General features: G+C 41.8%; 1 protein-coding gene and 1 long non-coding RNA gene across 5 annotated transcripts in view; both read right to left on the bottom strand.

Moving 5' to 3' along the window:
• The window catches only part of SETBP1 (SET binding protein 1), a 383,903-nt gene that overhangs the window by 272,318 nt on the left and 84,102 nt on the right, over positions 1-27,483 (bottom strand). The gene's annotated exons all lie outside the window — the stretch shown is intronic.
• The window catches only part of LOC134760298 (uncharacterized), a 115,914-nt gene that overhangs the window by 25,966 nt on the left and 62,465 nt on the right, over positions 1-27,483 (bottom strand). The window contains exon 2 of the long non-coding RNA XR_010137581.1: positions 1-27,483. This exon is cut by the window's left edge and continues 25,966 nt beyond it; it is cut by the window's right edge and continues 51,665 nt beyond it. This is a non-coding gene — a long non-coding RNA (uncharacterized LOC134760298).

Here is a 27,483-nt window from a genome sequence, read left to right as displayed (position 1 = left end):
GGGGATCTCCTAGTCCTGTACTCCCCCTTTGCTGATGGTAACAATTTTAAATGCTGCTATTTATTAAACATCTATTATATATCAGGTACTTTATACAAATTAAATCTAATCCTCACCCAAAGCCCAAAAGCAGTAGAATTGTTAGATCACAGAAAATGGAGCAGAGGCAGACAGAAATGAAATGATGAGCCCGAAACTGCACAGCCAACTGTGTCAGAACTAGGACTGAAATGCATGGCTCTGGCTCCAGATGGATGCCTTCCCCACAGTTGGGTAGGAGGTCATGAAGAAGAAGAGATGACTCCTGTCTCACCCCTCCACAAGAAGTTAGGGCAATTAAGCGGCCGCCTCAGCTGACATCATCACTCTGTGCTTTTCAAGACTTGAGCCAAAATTCTATTTAGAAATTCTAAATGTCCAGGGAGGCGTTTGTAAGCTCTCTCTCGCTCTCGCTCGCTCTCTCTCTCGCTCTCTCTCTCTCTCTCTCTCGCCCCCACAGGAAAATACAGCCTTTTGGTTTCAACCTTAGACACGGAGAAGCCCAGCTGCTATTAAAACTGAGCAGGAAATGGCATGGATGACCAAACAGCGATTCTTCTTCTCCATGGAAATTTCTCCTAAGTGCTGAAAATTCAGGGAAAGTGAGTGGTTTGGGAAAGGTCTAGAAACCCTGAATGTGCCCCCCACCACTGGGAGATGCAAGTCTCCTCAGAGGCTGATGTGAGGCCCACAAAGCAATGCACTGATTTGTCTGTTTTATCTGTGTGGGTGTCTATGTATATATGTGTGTGTATGTGTTTTGTGTTGGAGTAAGAAACATTACAGTAAGAGAACTTTCCTGCAAAAAGTCCTTCTCCCATCTTCTTTCTCTACCTCTAGGACAGGTTTCCCAAATGCAGTGCTTTTGACATTTGGGACTGAATCATTCTTTTTCGTGGGAGCTGACCTGTACATTTGAGGGTGTTTAGCGACATCCCTGGCCTCTACCCACTAGACACAAGAGCGCCTCCGATCCAACTGTGACATTAAAAATGTCTCCAGACTTTACCAAATATTTCCTGAAATTGAGGGCAGGACAAAATCCTGCCTTCAGCGCACCTCTTTCGCAAAGTAGCTCTAGTCCATTGTCAACTTAACTGTCCTTGAACTTCTCTAAACTCCAGGCAGACAGACTCCTCACCAGCTCAACCTGTGTATTCTCAGGGTCTACAATAGTATTGGGAACAGCAGGTATTCAATTAATATTTCTGAAAAAGCACATTTTTAATAATTTTTTTTAAATAGACAAATGCTCTCATAGTTTATCTAGGTTTTGTGTTTGTTCAGGGTGGACTCTTTTAAGGAATGTACATTTTTATCTCCCCAAACAAACTGTAGTTTTCTCTAAAGCAAGAAGGTTGGCCAAGCAATTCCTGAGCCCCTAGGACAGTGCTTCTCAACTTGGGCCACACAACTCTTAAAAATCCCAACATTCAGGCAGCACCTCCCAGACCAAATAAACAGAATCTCTGGGGGTCAGACCGAGGCATTTTGGTCTTCAAAAAGTTCCCCATGCAGTTCTGTCATGCAGCCAAGGCTGAGATCCCATGCTTTACAGGCCTGTGAAGGAATCCTGGGAATATATTTGAAAAAGCACAGTGAGGTTTTACATTTTCTGGGGATGAGGCTGCCCATGTTAACTAAAAGAGTAAGGTTCTCAGCTTGTGAGGGTTTGCAGCACCTCAGTGTGACAGCACTTGCTACCATGGATCAGAAGGTCTGGCTGGTTTTAACTCATGAGAAAATTAATGTATGATTATCTAATAAATACCTTTTGCTCAGGCAACAATATCTTTGTAAACAGGAGTCCATGTGGCACTAATACATTGGAAGCAGTATCTTAGAGTTGCCTTTAATCTTTCAAGGTACGCAGCAGAGAAAAAAAACTGAATAATACTTATTGACGAACAGTTTGATTTGGCTGAGATTTTTTTTTTTAATTGTTGTTGTGTTATTTTTTAAGTTGGGCCAAAAGTACCGAAATTCTCCTTTCTGGAGCAAAAGTAATCACAAGAAAAACTGACAGGGGGGCATGTGGCTATTTTTTTCCACATAAAACACAGCCTGTTCTTCCTGCAGGGATCACAGAACTGTAATCTGTGCAGCAGCTACCAGGATTCAAAGGAGAAGTGAGAAAAATCTTATGATGGGTGGGGATTTGGTTTAAAGAATAGATCTGGGTAAATGACATCATTTCTGGGTTTGTCCAGTGAATTGGATCACACAGCTTGTCACACAATGACTTCTGACTCTCCCGGGGCCAGCAAAGCAGCCCCGGGCAGGCCTTATCAGGAGGAATCAGTGTGGAAAAGTACTTTCTGAAATAAAACTAACATAAACCAGGCGTGTCATGGTTGGTTTTGCTAAATTTCAGGAATGTGGGAGGAGTGAGTTTACTATGCACACAGGTTGGGACAGACTTCATTTACTAAAAGCACAATATCCATCCTACTCTCTTCTCTGTTCATAGATAAGGACAGAAAAATCATCAGAAAATAAAATCTTTTACTGTTTGTTTTTTAAGAAGAGAAGCAGAGTAAAACGGGAGCGAGAGCGCAGGGAGGTGATGGACTGCTACCCAAATCGGAATATAAATTTCAACAGTATTTAAGTTAAATGGACACAGCCTGGAAATAAATTCTGCTAAGTGATCCTCCACGTACTGCCTGGATGATCACTTAGATCCTGTCTTATTTTTTTCTATATTCTTCAATAAACTGAATGAAGTCAGATTCAAGAGAGCATGTTTGTACTTGCTGAAACACAGAGCAAGGAAACATTATTTCAATAAATCAATTTTATGCAGCTTTAAAGTTTAGAACCTTAGAGATGTTGAGCTGGAAAGTATACCAACAACCATTTTGTCTCTCATTTTACAGAGGGAAAAGTTGAGGACTGGGGAAGTTAAATGATTAATCTCAGGTCACAAAGCTATTTTGGTAAAGGGTCAAATATCATGTTTTCTTCTGCATGATCCTTTTCTCCTCTTATCCACTGTCACTAAAATGAGTCAAAAAGTCCATTAGATCTAAAAGAAAGAAGACATTTTAAATCATGTTTTAAAACACGAGGAAGCCAGGTGCGGTGGCTCACACTTGTAATCCCCACACTTTGGGAGGTCAAGCGGGGTGAATTACTTGAGCCCAGGGATTCAAGACCACCCTGGACAACATGTTAAAACCCTGTTTCTATAAAAAGTCAGAAAATTAGCCAGAAGTAGTGGTGTGCACTTGTAGTCCCGGCTAAGCTACTCAAGAGGCTGAGATGGGAGGATCACCTGAGTCCAGGAGATCGAGGCTGCAGTAAGCAATGATCACGCCAGTTCACTCTAGCCTGCCTGGGTGACAGAGTGAGATCCTGTCTCAAAGAAAAAAAAATTAAAAAGGAAAAAAAAATCAGTTTCTCTGAGTGGGGAGTTGTTCTTACATTTAAATGATCACTTTCATGACTGATAGTTTTACTAATTAAAACAGTACTAAAACAGTACTTCGTGCTTGCCTTTCCATAAACAATTCTGCTCCCTTCTTAGGAGTGTTTGTAGCAGAATAAACAACAACATAAGTGAGTGGAAATACTGCAAAGATAAGGTCTTGAGCCTCCACAGACTATTATATGAGCAAGGCCAGGCTTCCAAGCACCTGTTCTCTTCACTCTGCTAATGGCCTCAGCCATCTAAAGTTAACACAATGAGAACCTTCCACAGGGTCCCCATCAAGATAAAATACAGAGACATAGCTTAGGAGGTTGTGCATAAATAAAAGATTCAACAGGGAACAAGCAAGCTGCTGTCGGGTGACATATTAATTTGCAAATGTATCAGAAGTGATATCCTGTCTCCTGAAGTCATTGGACAAGCCCCCCAAAATATACCTTCCCTCTCTACCCCTGCCTCCTGCTGCTGCAGGAGTTCAGGAAGCAGTTCAGAAAGGAGGCAGCCTTCCCTCCTATCTGCCCAAGAGAAGTGGCACCATTTCTTACCACCATCAGGAATGGCTTTTCCCAGGAGCCAGCGGAAACTGAGATTCTACACTCTGAGGATGAACTTCTTTCAATCACTTGAGAAATTTTTCCACCTAACATCTGGGATATTACCTTCTGGGGCCACATTTTATCTTTGATCTCTAAAACATAGCTCTGCTCCTATTGTGAAAAAAAAAAAAAAAAAACTCCAATAAACTAATGTATACAAGTCCAAATAAGTAAAACTAAACAAATCAGAAGGTCTTTATTTATGTTTCATGAAGTCTTTTGTTTCTTATTTCTTTTTTTTCCTTAGAGAACAATTTTCTTTTAAATGACCAACTACTACAGTACTGGGATTTTGTTTTTAATTGATTTCCCCAAGAAACTCCATGTCTATGTATTTTTTTTCAGTAATTCATCTATCTCATAAAATGAAGGGTGCCTGCTCCCATTTTTTTCTACCACAATAGTTCATTCAGTTTTGTATTTAGTTAGGGTTCCTGGAGCCTGCCTCAGTTCCATCTTCAACTTGGCAGCATTTTTTTATGAGAAGGAAAGCAGTTCCTGTTTGTGAAGACTCTGAAAGTACTTCAGGCTGACAGATGCTATATAAATGAAATATCCTTTCAATTACTGCTACTGTATGATATTGAATTAAGCTATATCACCATAAACAAGGAAAGAAGCCTGCCTACACACCAGCACCCTTTCTCATTCTAGTTCCACTCATGCTCAGCTCCTCATAAATAAAATTATTCCTAAAAAGAGAAATCTAAATTACCTTTGAAAGCATTATTGTCCCTTCTATGTTACTACACACCATCAGAATAAAACTGACAGGGCATCAAAGTCTATAAATGGATTCCCAGGTAACTGCTCAAGATGTTCTCCCTTCTTGATACCCAAAGCATCTTTCGTCTCCTCTTCAAATAGACAGCAAATTTGAGAGAAAGATCAGAAACTGAAAGCTACTGACAGCCTGATAGGAGCAACCTCAGCATGACAGCTGATGGAGACGATCACATTTCCCCCGACAAACTCAATTGCTTGAGTAAATCAAGTGAAAGTCAATACAACCCCTCCCTCCTTAGGTCTCGTGTGGCTCTCTAAACCCAGGCCACTAAAACTTGTTCTTGGAGGAGGAGAGAAAAAAGCAAGCTCCAAATATTCAGGGAATGTTTAACTAATACCCAAAAATGTTTCTTTCTGTCAGGGGCAGTTTCTCTTTGCCCAAAGGAGCTGATTTTGTCTTAGAGAGAGCTTCAAATGCATTCTCCCCTCCCCATAGTCCTACCTGGGATCTTTCCCTTCCCTGTTACCCTTGTTCTTTACCAAGAAGGCATATTTATCCAAAAGTACAACTTCCAAGTTCCATATAACATATCTGCATCTTTGCTTTGGCCAGTGACTTCTGCTTATGACTATAGAACAGTACACAGTAGTGCCATAATTAGGTGGTATAGAAAAGATGTAATTCTTGGGGAAAAAATCAAGGACCTCTCAAATCACGTATTTGCATTTCTGTGTGTGCTAGAGGTTAGGACTAAATCTGGGCTGTTGTCAATATTAAACCAAAAAGCCTGGGGTGTGTGTGTCTTCTTTATGCAAATCAATAAACATGTACACAGGAAAAAATCTAGGATGTCAACGCTGTAGCTTTCAAAAACTTTAGAAAAAGTATCAACCATAAATAACTAAAATATTGCATTTCCAAAGGAAAAAGGAGATGCTGTGTCATAGACAGGAAGTTGACTTAGAGGCCAGCAATAAAAGGTGGGAGAAATGGACATATCTCTGCTAGTTTCATCAATGGCCTTTCTGAAAAATCAATACTGAGATTGATAGAAATGAACTAGAGGAATAAGCACCCCATAAAACAGAGAAGGTCATATGTAAAAACAGAGGGGAACAGCAGGAAACTCTTGGGTGATGGAGTGAGAAAAATAAAACAGTCAAATTAGAGCTTACTTGCACAAGATAATACTTTGATTTATGGTGGGGGGTTAATAAAATGTACTTATAAGGCAATGATACCATCCTTTCAGGTCTGAGCAGGTCCCATTGGCAAAATCGCAAAGTGGCAACATATAAGAGAGAAGCTAGTGCTTTTACAAAATCATCCTTGGCCCTAACCTGAAACGCCATGTGCTGTTGAGCATGTTATGTCTCAATCAAGAGATAACGAAGGGGAAGAACCAAAGGTAAAATCAGCAAGGAGATGGAACAATGGTCTTAAAATGACAGATTAATAACACTTGTTCTCTAATGGGGAGATGAGGGCTGACAAGTCTAGGGACTGGAAAATCAATAAACATACTCTTCTTCACCAGCACTCAGACATTTGTATCCAGAGAAAGTTTCCTTAATGCTCAAAAGAGAAAACATAGAGCAAATGAAAGCCAATTTGCTTCACAGAAGAATAAAAAAAGAAAAACAATACAATTAAGAGGTAATCTAGGTGACATCCACTACCTCATCCCTCCAAAAGTTCTAATAACCGAGAGATTCATGATGGGTAATTGAGAGAAAGTAGGCCATCTAGAAAATACCTGCAATGCAACTTCTGGGGCTGAAGTTAGAGGGAATAGCCATGTCTCCTGGCAACTTCACATGCTCAACAGTTTCATCCATAAAACCCTTTCAGCCTCGTCAGAGAGAAAATCTCTGCAGTTTGACCAAGAATCTAACTGGCCTGTCACCTGTCACTGTTCATATTCTCTCCTGACTGTGTGTACATGATGTGTGTTTATTTGTTAAAATCCAAGTATCTTCAACAAAAAATATTGAAAATGCTCCTAAAATGAGCTCCCTTTAAAAATGAATTAAACAAATATGGGATGATTGATTCCCAATATACAAAGTACATTGATTATAAATTCTGTTGTCACAAGCTGAATGGTGTGAACCTCAGGGAGTTCCTTATTTCCCTTAAGAAATGCATTCAGTTTCACATAAATGTCTCACAGTCACTCCAGATTTTATCAGTAATTATCAGGAACTCCCATGTATAAATACGTATACATTTTGGCAGCATCATATCAAATGAAAGGAATAATAAACTAAGAGCTGAGAGACTGAACTCTGGCCCTAGTTCAGTCCTTCATTGACTATGTACTCTTGAGCAAGTTGTTAAATTTCTCATAAGATGTTTATTTCGGTCAACATGTACTAACCTCCTACTATGTGCAAAGCACTGTTCTGGGTGTTTGGTATACAATGTAGAGCAAGAAAAATAGCTCTATTGGAGCTTAACTTCCAGCAGCAGAGACAGACCATGATAATGTAAACAAATCAATAATATTCACAATTAAGATGACAATAAATCCTATGAAGGAAATAAAACAGGTCAATGTGATAGAAAAAGACATGGCCTGGCGACCTTAACTGCAAGAATCTGCAAAGGCCCTCTGAGGAAGTGACATGTGATCCAAACCTAAGTGACAAGAAGGGGTAGGTCATGTGAAGGCAGAGAACAGGTCATAGCAAGTACAGACCCCTTGGAGAGGCACTGGGCTAGGCTTGTCTAAAGAACAGAAAGGCAAGAACAGCCAGAGGAAGTAAAAAAAGAAAAAAAATCCTTTGTCCAACCTTGCTAAAGAATGTTATAAGAATGAATGAAAAAAGATGGGGACATCCTTAAAAGTAATGTAAAGCAGTCCACAAAGTAAAATGAATTAATAGAACCTGCTTATTTTACATGAAAGAACTCCTATTTTCTGCATTGTATCTTTAGGAAAGTCCACAATTAGAATATCTTTCATCCATGTATCTCAAAACATAATTTTTAGTGCAAGAGACAATTGTCTAACCCCTTCATCTTCCAGATCAGAAGACAAAGGCACTGACTTATCCAAGTCCCTGTCAGTGACCTTCCAGGACCCAGCCTATCAGGTGAGGGTGGCCTTCTACATTAACTGCTTAGAAGCAAGCCTTCTCACTTCTTTTCTTGAGATGACTTATTTCACTACAAGAAATTTGCAATATAGGCATAATGAACCATTTGCCCAAGGCTTAATATAAAGAATCAGTGCCGTTAGCACCATGGAGATAAGAATTTGAAGTGTCAACATCCAGGCCTGACTCTAGACTCACCTCTTACAGGTTTTTCAACCTTGGACAAGTCATGTTAACTCTCCAGGCCTCATGTTCTGCATTTAAAATTAAAGGATAATAAAAACACCTTCCATCCCTAAATTATAGGAGTGCTGAAAGAATCAAATATGCTGATATACACGAAAGTCTGTGGAAACTGTAAAGCACAAAACAAATATCATTACCCTTGTCATTTGTTTTTGTGCATAGGCTCTGTTTAGGTCATTGACTCCGCACTACTGCCAGTATTCTACCATGTTGCACAATTACCATCACCTTGGATAAGCCTTGGGGTATCTTTCTATTTTGTGAGTTAAAGAAATTGCATCTAAGAAGCTCCATGGACACCTGATGATTTATGAAATTTGCCTCATGAATATACTTTTCACTGATTTCCTTCCTTTTCTTCTGATTTCCCTCAGTGGAAGAAGCAACCCCAGATTATAATGGAAATACCTCCTGCATAAAGATCCATGAGAAAGTTTCTGCTAAAAACAAGCTGTGGCACTTTGAGCAAGTCTCTAACCATCCCACTACCACAGTATGTTTTCAATCCCAAAATGTGCAGGGCACTTCTTATCTGTCCCCCAAAACATGCAAGATATCTCATAAATGTTGATATCCTTGAGTTCATGGAGCAATTTCAAATCCATTATTTTATTTGATCCCTTTAATAACCTTGGGAAAAGTGAGAACAGGGATAAGAAAAGCAAATTTATATAGGAAAAAATAAATCTTTTTGTGGTTATGTGTCTAGTCCAAATTCCCAGAAATCTAGATATTCAGACTTCAGTTCAGTGATCCTTGAAGTTTACTAAGCCTCTTCCAGTGAGGATCTAGTGATGATAAATATACACACCTACTACGTACCCACAAAAATTAATTTTTTAAAAAATGGGGTCATGGATATAAATACTATTAGGGCTTCCCAGTGGTAAGATATAATTATCACAAGGACAAGATCACCCTGGCATGCTGTCTTCCTCTGCCCATTCCTATTCCCTGACCAGTTAGTGGTGTATGCCCACCTCGAATATAAGCTGGGGGAAGTTCCAGACTGACCTAGACATGTTTGCAACCCCCAGGATTCCTGGAAAAGCAGACAATGGGCTTCTATCAATCCCTGTGGGATGATTGAGTTTAGCCTGAAAGATTATCTAGTTCTCTCCATTGGAACCATCCCAGGTTTTTTAAGAGAGGAGCCCCCCTCTGGAGTCCCAACAGGGGGAAAAACAACACACCCCACCTAGATGATTTCCATACAGCCAGGAAACTTTCCTTGCTGGAGCACTCTTGACAGGGCTTTCTTCATCTTTCCTCCTGGCTTTTCTTTCCTTCCTCTATGAGGTAAATAAATACTTTAAGAAGAAATTTGTGAGTTCTTTTGTTCTTTCTAATCTACATATTAGAACCAAAAGACTATATTTTTCCCCAAAACCAGTCATGTTGGCCACGTAGCAAAAAAAAAAAAAAAAAAAAAAAAAGAAGAGTTTATTTTACATGTTGTAAATACCAGGAAATTCTTATCAGGGTGTGAAAGTTCAGGTCTTGTTTTTCCTTTCATTCCCTTTCTCTCTCCTTAACGTGGAGAAAGAATAAAACACATCTACAAATCTCTCTTTGTAGTGGAATCCCTTCTTTCTACCCATGCCCTGCTGGAAGCAGTGTGCCTCTAAGTGGCTTCTGATGTTCTGGTTGAGGTCGTTCTGCATTCCTAACAGCTACTTCATTTTCCCTAATCCCCAGACCAGAAGGGAATAATGCAATACCCAAGATAAAGTAGGCCTGGTTTTCTGACATCCTTCTAGCAAAGGACATTTTATAACAAACTCAAAACGTTGACGGTTGCAAATAGTGAGAGTTGTGTTTGATTCAAATAGTATTACAGTCCCTTAAGTCGTAGAATCACAAAAACCAGTGATTAAGAGGCTTTCTCTGGCCTGACTCCTTCATTTTACACTTGAAGTAACAGGGTATCAAGAAACTGCAGCTTGGCTCCATTTGCTCAGCTTCTCAAGGGCAGACATGGGAAGAGAACCCAGGCTCCTAGTTCAGTTTTTTGCATTGTGGTACCAACCTCTCTAATACATGGGTTCAAAATCTGGGAAACTTCAATGGGAAAATTCTTTCAAGAGGGGAATCTATGAGGGATTACACATTTCTTCATTCATTCATTCCTCAAACATTGATTAGGCATTTTTTATGCCTGGAACTGTGTTAGGCAATAGGGATACATAAATGAAAATGATGTGGACCTCTCCCTGAGACAGAGAGAGAGAAAGAGGTGGGGGCGGTGGGGAGAGGGAGAGAGAGAGAGAGAGACAGAGAGAGAGAGAGCAGTGCAAAGAAGCACAACAGCTCTATACTGTTGCTTTGGTGATAAGAGGTTACATTAAAAAATATCATGGTGGGAGTTATGCCAATCAGAACACCATGTGTGAAATCTTCCCTGTCTCTAAGAATTTTAGTTAAGTGGGCATATCCTTGCATAGCCACCCTCAATGCTCTATAATCCATTCTCTGCACAGGAGCCAGAACAATCATCTTAAGAAGCAACTAAGATCATCTCATTCCCTCGCTTAAATTCTTCAATGATTTTCCATTGTTCATGGGAAAAATTCCAGAGTTCCTCAGAGGGTTGGGAAGACCCCTACCTAACATGCACTCCTTCATACCCTGTACCATGTTCCTACCTGCCTCGCCAGCCCAGCAGGCTGCCCACTCGCCTTGCTTGACCCAGGCCTGACATGTTGGCCCTTGTCAGTTTCCCCAAAGCACTGGATTTACCCTTGCCTTAGGGTCATTTGAATAAGCTGTTCCCCTTCTCTGGAACTCTTTCCCCCGCCAGCCAGATTTCTCATCACTCTGTTCTAACTCCTGTTCACCTAGCTGACTCGTCATCATTCTTCAGCTCTGAGCTTGGACACCACATCTTTAGGGAGCTCCATGACCCCCAATACCAAGTGACAGCCCCTCTGTGTGCTGCCACAGTATGCTGGTCCCTCTGCCTTACATTCAACAGCTTTATTATATTGCCTTGTTAAGGTCTCTATTCCTCAGTAGACCATAACTATGAGGGCAACTATTGTCTTGGCTTTGTTCCCTGTAAGGCCGGGGTCTAGTACAGAGCTTGGCAATCAGCCAGTTTTCCAAAAACATTTGTTGATTGACTGGATAAACGGATATATGAAGGTGTGTCCATGGGCATCTCAAATGGGGAATGCCACAAAACCATGACTTGGATGAAAAAGTTCCAGCGTGAACTTGATCTGTCAGTTTTGGAACTCAAGAACAAACGAGCATGTCCTAAAGTAAGGAAAAGCTGACCTTCAATGGAAACAAATATTTACTATTTATTATCCTAAAAAGTGGCTAAGGCACATTAAAATCTTAGGTACCCAAGGGATGAAAGAGATACAGAAATGATAGCTCCAAAATGAGAAGTGTGTTATTCAGAGGGGCAGGCTCAGGAAGAGGAGTCAGGGCTCAGGGCTCCTCAAAGCCCAGCTGTATGTTTCCTTCATTTGTAAAATATTAGGAAAAGGTAGGGGAAGAGAGGCTGATTTCTGGAACCTTGGGGATTTGGGGCACAATAGAGTCTCCTACAACACATGCCTCCTTGCAAGAGTTGGAGGAGCAGGGCTTGTCTGTTTTTTGTCTCCGAACACCCAGATGACTGCACAGTTGGGTACAGGTTGAGCTGGGAGCAGGCAAGCTGTGAGTTCCCACTCCCAAACAAGGAGGGAGCTCTCTTAAGTAGTCCCAAAGTGTTGGCGGGAAAGTGCAGAGTGTGTGTGTGTGTGTGCACATGTGTGTGTGCATGCGTGTGTGTGTGTGTGTGTGTGTGTGTTTGGGGCTGCAATTTAAACTTCATTAGACTATTAAGACAAGGGAAGAAAACACAACTGCAGAGGAACAGAAGGCAGCAGGCAGGAGGGAAATGTGACTTCTGAGGTTGATGCAGCAGAGTAGAGGGGTAAGAAGCTAGAAAAGGAAGACGATTAAGAAGCCTCCCCTTACAGAGGGTGGATCAGCTCACACATAGACTCCAAGTGTGTCAGAGTTTTCTCAAGGCCTCCCTTTGCACAAAGTCTTCAACAGTTAGCCAGAGGCAGCCTAGGTAAGCCACCTTTCTCTCTCCCTCTCCTCTCTTTTTCCCTCTCACTCTCCCTTTCTCTCTTCCTCATCCTCTCCTGCCAACTGTTTGTCCCTAGTGTAACCACGGACAGGCCATTATTGTTATAAAAGAAAAAGAAACTGCAAGACTCACCCTAGCCACAAAAGGAAGCTCATACATGCTGAGGCAGTTTATATATGTTGACATCTGTACTGCATGACATGTGTTTCTTGCACTCCTAAAACCTCTACTCCTGGTTTGGGGAGAGTACTATGCTCTATCAGAGGCGAGTATTCTCTAGCTCTAAGCATTTTGTGGGGGCTCAATGCATGTTCCTCAGCCTTCCAATACCCGCACCAAATGCAAGGCTCTGAAGATGATGATGCAGTGTATATGACAAGAGAACAGAAGCATCACATATACCCTGCCTCTCTGACAAGGCTGTGATTTTCTCCTGGTGGAAATCTGGAAACCCAGCCTCCTCTAACCTGTCTAGTGACTCTCTGAAGTCACAAAAGCAACATTGTCCAGTCCTGTCTTAAGGAAGATTAAACTGCATTTAACAATCCAGGAAAGGTAATGATCTCACTACAAAATCAACACACAGCGGTGGCCAGAGGCTGCTCCAACCATTCCTCAGTGACCACCCAACACCTCAGGCTTTAACCAGCCATTCATCCTTCTCCTTCCACCCGGCTGCTCAGCTCGAAGGCTCTGACCCAGTGACACCACCCCACACTGCGCAGGATTAAATGCTCTGGGGCTGAGTAAATAGACCTTGGCAGGCAGTTTCCTGCAGGGGCTGCAGGGGAGAGATCCCCGGTCTGCCGCAGCCCTTGGGCTACAATGACAAGTTCCATAATTCCCCACTCCATGGAAGCCCTCCGCGGGCTCCTCACTCCTCTGAACTAGGCTGAAAGAGATAGGAACAGATGCAAAAAAGGAAGGGGCCACACACTGAAGTAGAATCTTTGAAGAGTACTAGAAAATGAGTCTCTTAGTGGAAAAGTATAGTGCCTTACCACTGAATTGGCCAAGTTAAGAAAATTACATTTTGACCCCAGAAAAGGCAGAACAGAGGCTTTTTGTTTGTTTGTGTTCTTAGTAAAAACCATAATGAGATAAAGAAAATCAGATGATAAAAATAAACAATATGTAGGATTTGGTACCTGACAGTTCTCTATGAAAATGTTATGCAAGTGACATCAAAGCTTCACTGATAAAGCTTTTGATGAACTTCTTAACCCTAAGTCCAAGTTTACAAAATACCCCAAATAAAACTCAGAGAAAAAATGGTGAATGATTAGGTGACCCCCCTCCAGCTCCAGGTTTCTGAGAATAGGCCCCCCTAGGCTGAGAATGAGAGGGGGATGGGAAGGAGGGACTGTTCTCTACTCCAGAGGGTCTTACATTTTAGACTCTCAGACGAAGAGGACCAGCAAGTGGGTTTCATACAAGGCCAGCTCAGTATCAATGCCTCCAGACTTGAGCCAAATGAAACAACTCAAGTCTTGGCACTGGCTCTTTCAGGGAGAAGAGAGGGAGGGGGCCCAGGCAGATAAAGACGCTTTAGAGAACACGCCAGCCCATCCCGCAGCCCATCCACACACACAAGAAGCTTGATTTTCATGCCCCAGGGAATCTGTCAGTGAAATTCCAGAAATTTGCTTAGAGATTGTAAATAGAACAGTCGGGTTCAGAAATGGGAAGGCGGCTCCCCGTCTCTGCTTTTGCACAGAAAGTACTAATCAGTGCCATTCTGATCCAATAGACAAATAAAGTGCTTGAGAAATCAGACTTTTATCATTGGCCCCAAAATGGGCCTATTTCAGCTTGTCAGAAGTTGTGTGAAAGTCAGATTTTGAATTTGGATTTCCTCTTTTGGCCTGTTTTTATCAGACTACAGAGGCAGTGCCAAATATGAACTGATACGGAGCCCAGAGCAACATGCATCCCTGCTTTCCTCCTTGACGGGTGTCCAGGAACCTCCTGTGTCCTCAGTTTGCCTGCATAGAAGCCTGGGGAAAGGGTGGTGATGTCTGCTCTGAAGGGGTGAGCAGAACAGACAAAGATATACAGGTGCAACTCTATCCACCAGACGAGGCGATGGCAGCCCCAGGACATACGCAGAATGGTGCAGGGCCAGGAATCAGTCAGGTCCACATAGGAGCATGCATAACTGTGACAATCAAAATGACAGCCACAATCCAACAGTTAATGCTGATGGAGAGATTACGAAGTGCTAGGGATTGACTCTGAGTTTCACAGAGAGACTGAGTTGAGTGCATAACCCAGTTCTGCCACTTAGAAGGGTGAGATAGTGGCCAAGTAATTTAACTTTTATTTTTTTGAGATAGAGTTATGCTATGTTGACCAGGCTGGGTTCAAATTCCTGGGTTCAAGGGATCCTCCTGCCTCAGCCTCCCGAGTAGCTGGGACCACAGGTATACACCACCATGTCCAGCTAATTTTTTAATTTTTTGTAGACACAGGGGTCTCACTATGTTGTACAGGTTGGTCTCAACCTCCTGGCTCAAGTGATCCTCCTGTCTTGGCCTCCCAAAATGCTGGGATTACAGGCATGAGCCACCACACCTGGCCTACGTTACTTTATTGCCCACATTTTGGCCTCTAAAGCGTCTCTGCCTTCCTCATCTCAGTTAATCCTCTCCACCTCCTGGGAGGTAGCCTAAGGGAAAACTCTTCTCCCTATTCTCCCAGTTGTGGAAACTGAGTCACATAGAGACGAAGTAGGAGCAGAATGCCCAGGACAAGACCTCAAGCCCTGCTGATACTACACGAAGTATTAACCTCTATTAAACTGATCAGCATCAGAGATGGGCATCTGTGAACACATGTGTGCAACATAGGAACACCTAAGCCCTAAATTTCCTAGGATATTATCTCCCTGGGGCATTACTATTTAAGGTGGTTTATATTTCTTTACTATTTTTTTGTGGCTAAAAGATTAAAAGGCAAGACTTATTTAGGCACAAAGGATAAGCCCAAATGGCACAACTCAAGTGATGAATATGGGGAATTAGAGGGAAAGAGGAAAGCTTCTTAACACACACTTTCCAATTGCCCTGGAGCCCAGGAGCTTAAATATTTACCATGAAATTTCCTGTCCTTGTGCTTTTGGGGAGTTTCTAAGTTGCTAGATGGAGTCTTAACCAGACAGTTCCACCTCACGGTGTCACTAAATGAAATGAGAGGAGATTCTGTCTGGTTTTGAAATCATATTTTCTTTAGCCTTTAAAAAAAAAAAAACAATCTAGCCTGGGTTTAAATCGGCAACCATATGGGCTGTGCTATGGAGTGAAGAGAGGGCTCTAGAGCCTGATGTCAATCAGGAACAGTAAAATATGAGCCCTAGGGGTTGGGTGCACAGTGGAGCCCTGGAAGAAGGTGGGGGGAAGAAAATACCAGGGGAGAAAGTATCCTAAAGAAAAGTGCTTCTTGCTTGACATTCAGGCCTCAACTGCCTGTCCATAGTACCTTCAGCATGGGTACTTGTTCATAATACCCTCCCTCTCACCTGCCAGGGCAGCTACACACAGATAGCCACACCTCCGGACTTCATAGGAGATGAAAGAGAAATACAAGTCAATTACAATTACGTTAAAATGGCTCTGTTCATTGAATATTGAAGGGCAATTAAGGGATAGAGACAGGATAGGGCCATTCAGAAAAGAAAACATGATCCCATTTGGACAGTTTATGTAGAGATCAAAGTGCAAAGAAAGTGGCTTGAGCAGGGATCTGCTTCTCTGGACCACAAATCCATCGTGTATCTATGATCTATGCAGGCAATGAATGAGACGGCCCTTAAGGTCCCTTCCAGCTCAGGTAGTCTTTAATCTCATTATTCTAAATAACGAGTCTCTATGACTCACTGTTTTTTAGTGTTGGACAATGAAAAAAAAAAAAATGGTGCTCTCTACACTTAGAAATTCCTAAACTGACCTAAACATGAAAAGTACGCTCCATCCTAATCACCTGAATTGAGTGAAGGAATTAAGACGTAAAACAAAAAACTACAGAAAAAAACAAATTAGAAAGTAAGGTAGACAAATTATATTTTATTCATTTCTTGAAAACAACACTATGGAGGAAGTGATGGTAGGGAAAAAGAAAAAGAAAAAAAAGTAGCCAGAACTCAAGTACTGAATTCTTACAGGAACTCAGTGAGAAAGAGAAAAGATTCTAGACTTCATAAACCTTATGTTACTTTCCTAGAAACCTTCCTGCCTTCCCAGGCTATGTTACTGTAGCATCTTCTACATCCTGCTAACTGCAGGTATCACATAGAAATATCCATGTTGACTGAGTTAACTGTCTCTCCCAGAAGATGGTGAACACCTTGAGGACAAGGAGAACATCTTATTCAACTTTGTCAGTGTAGGACCTTGCCCAGAGCCTCTATAAAGTAACTGACCAAAAATTATTTTGAATCAATGAGCCATGAAACTATACCCCCAATAGCAATTTAAAGAAAAAAGGATCCAGGACACAGGCCAAAGGTTTTGATTTCTGGTGAGACCTTTAGTAGCAACGCAAGGTGCATTGATTTGAAGGTATCAGCATTTTCACAGTTTTCATCAGCATTTTCAAGAAAGTTAAAAAAAAAATCTAAATTTACCTCTAGGAACCTTTCCATTAGCCTAGCTCCAAAGCATTATATCAAATTTGAAGTGATCTGACTAAGGAAAAAGAAAAAGAAAAAAAAAAAAACACCAAGTAAAAGCATAGAATCTCAGGAATCTATTGCTAAACTCCTAGAGACCTGTAACTCACTCAAATTGAAAGGGTACAGTCATTTGTCTCAATGAGGGTCGAGAGTATGTGCTCTGGGATCAGGTGACCCAGGTTCAAATCTTGGCTAGGACCCTTTCAGACTGTACAACTATTTTCAGGCTGAGGTTGAAGAATATTTTCCAGAGTGTCTGTAGAAGAGTTAGATTAGATTACTCGCAGGTGACCTCCAACTCTGAGTTTTCATAATCCCATGTGCTCGCACCCTATCCACAAATCATCTACTGCCAAGTCACATTCTACATGACAACTCTTGCCAGTCTCCTCTACACATCCTACTTGTGTTCACCACCTATAGCAGTGATCCTTCAGAGGATGCTCATGCTAGGAGGGATAAAGATCCAAGATGGGTCATCAGCATGTCTTTGCATTTATTTTATAAGATGCATATATCTAAGCCTCCTACACCCACACACCCCCACACTCACACCCCCCCACACACACACCCACACACACATACACACTCAAACACATACATTCTCTCCTGAAGGGTACTTCCAAGGATCAAGGTCAGAAATGTATGTTTCAATAAAGTTCCTCAGATGGAACAATTTTCTATGGCTTCGCCCCTCACTCTGACTGAGACTCCCCTGACTGTGCTGGGATCCATGCCTACATCAAAAGAGGCAGTAAAACCTGTCCTAATTTTAAGATTAAAATCTTCAAAGTCACAGCCTCAGCTCATAGTAAACCAAACAAATTTCTAGGAGGAACTGGTATATAAATCTTGGGCCTCCCTTCCTCTTTCTCACATTGTCCTCAATAACTATAATCTACCACTGGCTCAAACTTTTGTTTTTAATCTGATTGAATGGCCATGTTGTCCCCAGGCACCTATAAGTGGCTGTGGTAGGAAACGAAGTGTGTTAACATGTCACCTAGGAGCTATGCCTTTTACCTCACCATGCCATGCCAAGAAAGGACATACACTCAGAGAGGGGGAGGAAAGACACACACACACACACACACACACACACAGAAAGAGACAGAGAGAGAGAGAGAGAGAGGCTGGTTGAGATTAATACTTGGAACCTAAGGTACGAACCTACTTTCATCACATTCTCTTCAGCTAGCCTGAGATATTCTGCAGGTCCCCAGTGATTGGACTGGGTTTTTGTTTACTTGTTTGTTTGTTTTGGTTTGGGTTTTATTTTCCATCAGTTGGGAATACACACTTAAAGAGTGGAACTCTAATATCCCACTACCACTTCTCTATATTCTAGGAGCAAGAAGACAGTTTGTTTCTATTGACGTTGCAAAAATGTGTTAAAAACATAACTTCAGTGCTCTGTTGTGAAGGAGAGGGGAGGGAGGTGCCCAGCAGACCCCACAGTTCTCTGGAGTCAGCTCTGCAGTATCTCCTGGGGTTTCCTCTTTACCTGCTTTCCTTGTGCTTGTCTGTGAGCCAAGCTTGCTATGATTCCTTTGGGGCCATGTCTGTAACTAAGTCCCACTGGTAGGTGTCAAAGCCACAGAGCACTCCCTCCATGGCCATCCCTCAGTTCCAGGAAGATCACTCACAGCACACATTACATCAGGAGAGAAAAACTGTGCATGCCCACTAATAGATAGTGCGGAGGTCTAGGGCACCTTAGTGTATATGTTATGCTTCCTCTATGGACAGTCTATATGTTTATTTTTTTTAATTACTGTAGGTTTTAGATGGATAATTATGAACCCTTATTCAATAGGAGTAGGTGGGAGAGGAAGATAAGGTACAGCAGCAACAATCCATTCAAGGATCCACATGAACAAAGTGTCTTTGGTCTTCAATGAATACCAAGAAAGTAAAAGGAATTTAAAGAACAAATTACCTCTGCTAGATATTTCTATACAAAAAGGCACAGTTCATACCTCCAAAAATCCAACTGAATTATGAAAATATGAATAGAATAAAAGATTCTTTCAGGTAGAAGATGCTTAAGGAGGAATCATATTAAGATCTAACATGTTTTGAGGGTCTACACTCTGCCACGCATTATTCCAGGAATTTCTATATTGATCACTATATTTAATTCTCAGAATGTTCCCCATGAATCCCATTAAACAGATGAGAAAACTGAGGTGCAGAAACATTAAGAAACCTGGGTAAGGTTTTCTGGTAGTATCTAGTGGAGCTGGATTCAAACCCAGCTCAGTCCAAGTGCAAAGCTCGAAGCTTAAGCACAGCACATAATTACTTGGGAGGATGACCAAGAACAGATGTATCACACTGCTGAAGAGTGGAATTTTCCTTTAGCCCTGGGGTTACGCTCTTATGAAAATACCCCCAGGATCTGAAGAAGCCTCAGAGCCAAGAATGTTCCTCTCCCTGACGGGCACCAGCATTCCCAGGGATGCGGTTCCCAGTCCCTGCTGGGCCAGGGCAGGACTCCAAAGGAGGGGATGCGTTCTCCAGCCAGTGCAGGAGGCCCAGCCCTGTGCTCTCCAGGCAGATGTGGGTCCTCGAGGTGTTTTCTTTCCTTTTTCTTATTTAAAGAAAAAACAAAACTCTACACACTCCCCACATGTGAAATGGCGCTCGCACTGCTGCCAGACAATAATTTTACAGTCACACGATGACCCTTGAGCAAAGAAAAGAGGAAAAGCCTGCACCCCGCCCAATCCAAACCCAGGAGAGTCAACCTTTGGAAAAGCCCAGGTCACAGAAGATCAAACTCACATGCTGAGGAACAACAGGAGGTGCGGGGGCGGGGGCGGGGGAGAGGATGGGGAAGGAGGAAGCACAAAGTTTAAAGGTCAAAACAAATGTCAACCTAACACCAATACTGTATGAACAGCACACAGCCTCACTGCTAGACAAATAAATGCTGCCGGGGAGGCAAGGTATCAAGAGGTTTTATTAACTCTCTTCCTGAAATCGTACACATAGGAAGTCTGTTCCATCATATAAGCTGCAAAGCACAATATTTATCCCTTGGGGGGGAAATCATGGAGCTGATATTGAATCTACAATACAGAGTTTCTCCTCCATTCCCTCCCCAGCCAGCCTCTGTTCTTGCTGCACCCCCAGGGGCCTGTGAGCAGGAAATACCCACGTTGATTTTGATAAGAGTAGAAAGGGCTGCATGCTGATGAGAATTCAGCACACAACCCTGCCTCCACCTTCTGCTCTTTCCCAGGCATAACGTGGTCCCTCTGAGCCCAAGGGAGGCCCGAGATGAATGGCATCCACATGTCCTCCTCACCGTGGGTGTCTCTGACCCTGTGTCCAGTTCTGTGGGGATCCCAACTCTGTCTTAGGGACTTACATAAAAAATGCCCTTTTGCAGAGCCCAAAGCAGTTAAAGAGAAACCACTGGATGGATGGTCTGGGCTTGGCCCCTTTGCAGGGTCTCTTGGATGAGCTCTCTGCCTATTCTCATTGTGCTTGTTATGTTAGCTGCTCACCTAACAGTTTCACCCTCAGAAACTCTGGTGAGGGTCCTCTTTCAGTATCAGGACCTGACACCACCTGTGCACCCATGCACCATCTAGACCAGGTACACGAAACCACACCAGCCTCTGTGAGGGCTCACAAAGACACTTAATTGCAGAAGTCCCAGAATTCTCACTCGCAATCCAACCATCCAAAGAATGCTCTAGACTGTCCCTAACTCCTAGTAGATCCTGAAGTTTCACCCTCAGAAGTTCTGAATCGGTAGATCTGGAGTGGGTCCTGGGAATCTGTATTTATGAAAAATTCCCAGGTAATTCTGGCGCAGCCAGCAACCCCAACAGCAGGCTGAAAATGGGTGACATAGGCTATCAGAGATCATGGTATTGGCCTCCCTGCAAGGTGAAATCAATGGTCTAGAGTGGGCAGCTCAATATGCAGCAGGCCACTGTGATGGCCATGATGAACCTCACATGACTCAGAACCCTCATTCTAAGGGCCACACAGTTCTCTACATTGCCTTCCGGTGACAATCCTGGGTCTGGAGTCACACCTCCACCTTCTGTTCTCAGGCATTCTCTGATTCCAAGAATGCCTTCTCGAACCCAACTTTTCTTGCTACCACCCTACTGTCAGGAAATATTTGACTCTACATTCTAGTGCATAATGTCTCCCACACTTTCTGATAAGATTTGGTTTACTGAGCTCCCAGACATCTGTATAGTTATCAGCTACAATTGAAGACTTTTAAAGGAATGGCGCTAAATCTTTTGTGGGCTGTTCCTGAACAATTAAGGCTGAAAAATGTTTTGCTCTGGCAAGTGCAAAAACAAAAACAAAAACAGGGTGAGATATTTGTCATGAAACATCCAAGTGCAATAGATGAAAACACGAATCCACTGCATATCCCAAGGACACTTCAAAAATACCAAAATTCTAGACTAAAAGGATAAATCAAAGGCAAAAATAGATAAAATAGGTTAAAAATAAACCAAATAAAGGAGGTGAACTTGGAAGATGTTTGATGTCTACCTGATCAAGAGCCACGGAAGTAAGGACATTAACCCACCATCTCACCCAGGATCAGCCTCAGGCAAACCAAGGAGGTGCTGTTTTCTTCCAGGCACCCAGCCAATACTCAGCACGTTTTACTTATGGCTCTATGCTCTTTCTCATCCAAACAGGCTAGCCATGGGGTCCTTATTCTCTTTTCAACTGCTTCCACAGAAACTCTTCTCATTAACATATCAGTTATCAGTCATTAATATTTCAGTTCGAATAGAAATCAGTATTATCTCTCCTGTAGAATTTGCATTCTGTGTTTCTCAAAAGAGCTGGGAGGAGGGGAAAGAGGAAATGGAAAGCAGCGTTTTCCTCTTCCTTTTGAAAGAATTTCAGGATCCACTAGGAGTCAGGGACAGCCTAGGGCTTTCTTTGGATGGTTCGGTTGAGAGTGAGAATTTGGGGATTTCTGCAATTGTCTTTGTGAGGCCACACAGCAGCTGGTGTGCCTTCATGTACGTGGTCTAGATGGCACATGGGTACACAGGTGGTGTCAGTCTCGATGCTAAAAGATGACCCTCAGCACAGCAGCATATGTATGTGAGTGGCTGAAGATGCCAGCGAGACTCTGCCTTTTCCCTCCATGGCCACAGAAAGGTGGCACTTCATGAATTTCTATATAGCATAATAGCGGTTGTGCATGTGACTTCTTTTTTTGTTTGTATTTGATTTCCTTATAAGAATAGTTATGGGAAAGAATAAAGCTTTGAATTCTCTACTTTCCACTCTCAACAAGTAGATACAGAAATACACTCTCAATACTTACTTCTGGACCCTGAAATGCACCTAACATAGAAGAAAAGAAGAAAGAATTTAGACAATCAGAATGTATTGGAGAACTTGGCTTAAGCCAAGGCAATCTAAATAGGTATGTTTTAATGGACATTCCTAAGAAATCATCGTTCAGTAAGAGCAGAGATAAACAGCACATTCTGAAAGGAACTTCTCGTGGTCTGAAAAAAATATCAGGACTTTTGTATTTTGAACCTTTTGCTCCCAAGGGACTTGCATTTGTTAGAACCAATACTAAAGAGTAAAGACTTCTTTCAGGCTAAGTCCAAAGCTTCCCGAGGTTGAGCTACCATGGAAAGAAATAAAAAATGGCATCAAGACGTAAAAAGGGACATGTGTTAAGTAGAAAGTCTCTACCCAGATTCCTATAGAAAGTCCAACTGCTGGGACCCTTGAATTCATTGTAGATGAGAGCTCCTTTTCTGGACCAACCACCAAACCAAAAGCAAGCCCCAGCACCCTGTCCAGCCTCCTTGGCTCAGCTCTGAGCAGTTAGCTGACCCGTCATCTTGTTTTTTTCTCCTCTCTTCCCCGCCATTTTAGTGTACCTCCCGCCTCTGTTACTGAAGAAAAACCACAAGCACGTATGTTATACCCAACAGGTCCCACTGTCCAACTCTCTTCACAGGGCTATTGCAGAGATAAAAGAGTCTATCTGCCCATATTCCACTCTATCACCCACTGTGGGTATTACGGAAAACAACTGCAGAGCAAGCAGTCTTTGTCTTCTTATGAGGGTTTCCAGGAGGTTTTCTTGAGCAACCAAGGGCAACTGTCAAAATAACAAAGTCCTTAGTGAAATAGATCTCCGTATATACTTTATGAGGTTTGCAACAATTCAGGAATTGTAGGTTTCTTGTGTAATTCATTGTCTGATATGGTTAAGCAATGATCAGTATAAATCCACTAATGGGAAGCTCAAATCCTTTTAGAAGGAAAAGAACAAAACACCCGGTAATCACCAAAAATCTTGGTGAATATGAACAAAATCCTCAGCTAGTCTTGACAGATCCTTAATGGAACAACTTGTATCATAACCAACCCAATTCCTCCAAAAGTAGAGAAACATTAATTGAAGAATTAAACTGAATAAAGAAATCTGAAAACATTTACACCTTATCCTAAGCTCTGCCACACACGACATACATACCAGACACATACCACACACACACACACACCACGAAAGCATTTACTAAGGTTTTAAGTATCTGTGTATGTGTCTTTCAAAATATTTTTAGAGAAAACTTCACTGGAGATCCCAATATGTAACATAAATGAAAAGCAGAGCTTGTATGGTTAGAGTGGGGTCAGAAGAACAGATTCCTCTCACTTAACAATCTCTTGGCAATCAACATTGGACTCTGAAGCATCAAAACCTCCCAAATCACACCTTAAAGACCACCAGCCCAGACTCTACAAGACTTTACATTACTAACAACAGGTGCCCCTACTGTGCTCCTATACAGAGACAGCAAAGTGAAAGAGACATGAATCTTGATTCCAAGGAGCTCAGTCTATTACGGGAAAGAAAAGTCATCAGAATTTTCTAACCATTAGAACAAGTAACGTGATAGAGACATTCACAGGATGCTATGGGCTTCCAATGTTCATCCTACCAATAGTTCTCAGGACGCTGTTTCAAAATGGACTATCCTTTATCAGCTTTTTAACTTTGGGGCAGAAGATTGGGTGCTGAGAAAATGAGTATATCAAACGCTTGTTTGAGAAAGACTCTATGAAACGTCTATTTCATTTTATTCCCACTTACTATCTACACTGTAAATAAGTGATGATGTCAAACATTTAAAGATATAAGAATAACATAATTTTCACATGATATCAAGCAGCATACGTCTCCCCCAGGATTATAATGCTGCAGATGGTATGGTGGTGGCCTATGTTGACCCTAATCACAAACATGAAGCTGATAACGCATATCACATTTAATGCAATTTACTAACCCATTTAATCTTTTTTTTTACAAGTATTTCATATAACCATCTTAAGGAGGTAAGGAGTTCCTAAGCTGAATACCAATTTGGTGAGTTGAATTTGCTGACATCCTTTCCTTTGCTGAACTAGAAACCTTTAAGTTAAAGACCCAAGTCACAGGTGGTGACTCCTCTGAGAATAGATTTCTAATAAGTTGATCTGTGCCCAGATAACTCAATTTACTCCCACATAACCTGTGGAGTCCTTAATAGCTGCAGGATTGTGTTTTTCTTTGTAGTAATGGATGCCATTATTTTGGGGAATGAAAGAAAACACTCACACTACAAAGAAGGGAAAGGAAAAAAGGACTGTAAACCTTGGGAAGGAGGACAGTGGCCATGCAGATGACCGCATTATCTGTGCTTGGACATCCCCAGGAGAGGGAGATGACTACTTCCTGTGGGAGCTCATTCCTCTTGGACAGCCTTTTTAAATTTTTATTTGCAAATACAAATTTTCTTAAGTTGATATAAGGTTTTTCTTCCTATCACTCCTACCTATTGTTTCTAAATTTGCTCTGTGAAACCACAATGAAAGGAAATTCTCCCCCTTCCATGGGACAGGCCTTCATGGGGTCTTACAGATTGCCCTCCAGTGATCTCATCACTTTATTCCCCAGCACTCTGAGGGACTATAATAGATCAATACTCAAAGATATAAGTGTTTAGAGATTATTACCATTTCATTTTACATTTTTGAAATTGCATAAAATACACATAACATAAAATTTATCATCTTAATCACTTTTTTTTTTTTTTTTTTCAGAGACAGGGTCTTGCTATGTTGCCTTGGCTGGCCTTGAACTTTGAGCTCAAGTAATCCTCCTGCCTCAGCCTCATAAGTAGCTGTTACTACAGGCACCCACTACCACCCCTGGCTCATTTTCAACCACTTTTAAGTGTATAATCAGTAGAATTAAGTACATTCACATTGTTATGCAACCATCACCACCATCCATCCACAGAACTCTTTTCATTGTGCAAAACTGGAAGTCTATATACATTAAAAGAAGAACCCCTCCTTCCCTTCTATCACCCACCCCCTGAAACCACTATTCTATTGTCTCTATAAATGTGACTACTCTAGATACTCGCATAGATGGAATTGTACAGTGTTTGTTCTTTTGTTCTCATTTCACTTCATATAATGTCCTCAAGTCTCAACCATGTTGTAGCATGCATTCAAATTTCCTTCGTTTTTAAGGCTAAATAATGTTCCATATCACCATTCCAATTTACAGATGTGAAAAATCAAGACTACAAGAAGTTAAGAGCTTTCCTAAGGTCACACAACCAGAACTGAAGCCAGGCCCCATGACCCTTTGTCCACTGCCTGACCATGTATCATGCTCTATTTTCCATATGTCCTGTATTTCAATGTAGACTGAAACTGAACAGTAAGCCTCCTTTACTAACTTTCCCTAGGCAAAGAGCTTATCTTGTTCTTGGAAGCAATTCCACACACACACACACCCCAGAATGGGAAGTACCTTTCAGATAGAAGTTAGTTTAAAAAGCTTAGAGATTGCAACTCTCAAGATCCAAGCACTGGCAGAGGAACTAGGTGAGGAAGCCTGTGGATTTAGTCCTACTACAGGCTGGCTAATAAACACCACTTCCTTAAGTATAACTCTAATCACTATTATAATCATTTACTCTGTTCCTTTTGAGGGGCAGCATACTGCAAAGCCCCTTTTCTTTTCTTATGCTGGAACTTGAGTTCTTGTCATAGGTAGTAGGAAGAGGGAGATGCTTCATGGGTGCTTGTTTGTTTTTAATTCTTCCTTTTTTTTTTCACTCTGGATGTGTGTTGCTCTCCCTCCTGCTGAGAAATAGGGAAAGGCACAGTAGAGTGTAACCAGAATAGAGCTCAGTCATTCCTCACAGCTATTACTGCTTAATAAAGAATAGCACTTCTGCAAGGGATGAGGTTACTGTCATTGGGGCATGATTAATAATGATTAATTTGATCTGTGCCAACATAAACTGGATCTGCCATTCACAAAATAATTATTCCGTAGCCTGGATACCATTTCCACAGGGCTCAGAGAAGTTGCTGGCCATTGATCATATTAAAACAAAACAACCTACATAAACAAGAGAAGATAAAATTAGAAACCATCACCAAAATAAAACCAAATGCCTTCATATCCACCCATAAAATGCCTGCTTAAAGCTGGAAACAACAATAACAACAAAACCCTTGTGTTGCTATCTTGTTCCAAAGACATAGAAACAAAATCAATGGGACAACTTCTTTCCTTCTGCAAGGAAAGAAGAGGAACCAAATCTGTTTGTTTGTTTTTTTTCCTACAGAGGGAAAGGTACATCTACCTACTCAATTGATCTTTACTTCTATCTTATAGGTAAGATATCAGCACCCATTCAACACACAAGGGAAGTGTGGTTTGTGAGCTCTAGGTGAATTTCATAACACAGAGCATGTTTGTGGCAAAACCTGGTCTCAACCCCAGGCTTCCACCTTAAGGGCTTTCCTTTGCTGTGGCCTTTAACAAAGTTCATCCTGGGCTAGATCCTAACCCTGACTGTCTCTTCTGAGTTCTATCTTTAGAGGGGATTACTTCACAAATCATTTTACAAATATTTGTTGAACGTGCCAGGCACTATGTTCTAGGTACAAGGACACAACGTGAGCAGAACAAAGTCTCTGCCCTCAAAAAGCTTCCACTCTAGCACAGAACGGCAGGTAATAAACAAGCGAGTAAAATATGTAGTATGCATTTACAGATAAATGCTAAAAATAAGGCAGGTTAAGAAGAACAGAGATGGCCGGGTGCGGTGGCTCACATCCCAGCACTTTGGGAGGCCGAGGCAGTCGGATCACGAGCTCAGTAGAGCGAGGCCATCCTCACTAACATGGTGAAACCCCATCTCTACTAAAAATACAAAAAATTAGCCGGGCGTGGTGGCAGGTGCCTGTAGTCCCAGCTAATCAGGAGGCTGAAGCAGGAGAATTGCTTGTACTCGGGAGGCGGAGCTTGCAATGAGCCGAGATCGTGCCACTGCACTCCAGCCTCGGTGACAGAGCAAGGCTCTGCCAAGAAGAAGAAGAAAGAAGAAGAACAAAGAAAGAAGAAGGAAGAAAGAAGAAGGAAGAAGGAAGAAGAAGAAGAAGGAAGAAGGAAGAAGAAGAAGAAGGAGGACAACCAACAACAATGACAACAGAGGTAGTTAGAAGGGGAGAAATCTGTGACTTTTTATAGGATAGTCAGGAG

Source organism: Pongo abelii, chromosome 17, assembly GCF_028885655.2.
Source record: "Pongo abelii isolate AG06213 chromosome 17, NHGRI_mPonAbe1-v2.0_pri, whole genome shotgun sequence".
NCBI classification, from domain to species: domain Eukaryota; kingdom Metazoa; phylum Chordata; class Mammalia; order Primates; family Hominidae; genus Pongo; species Pongo abelii.
Note: the sequence above shows the minus strand (reverse complement) of the source record. Positions and strands in the feature narration are given on the sequence as shown.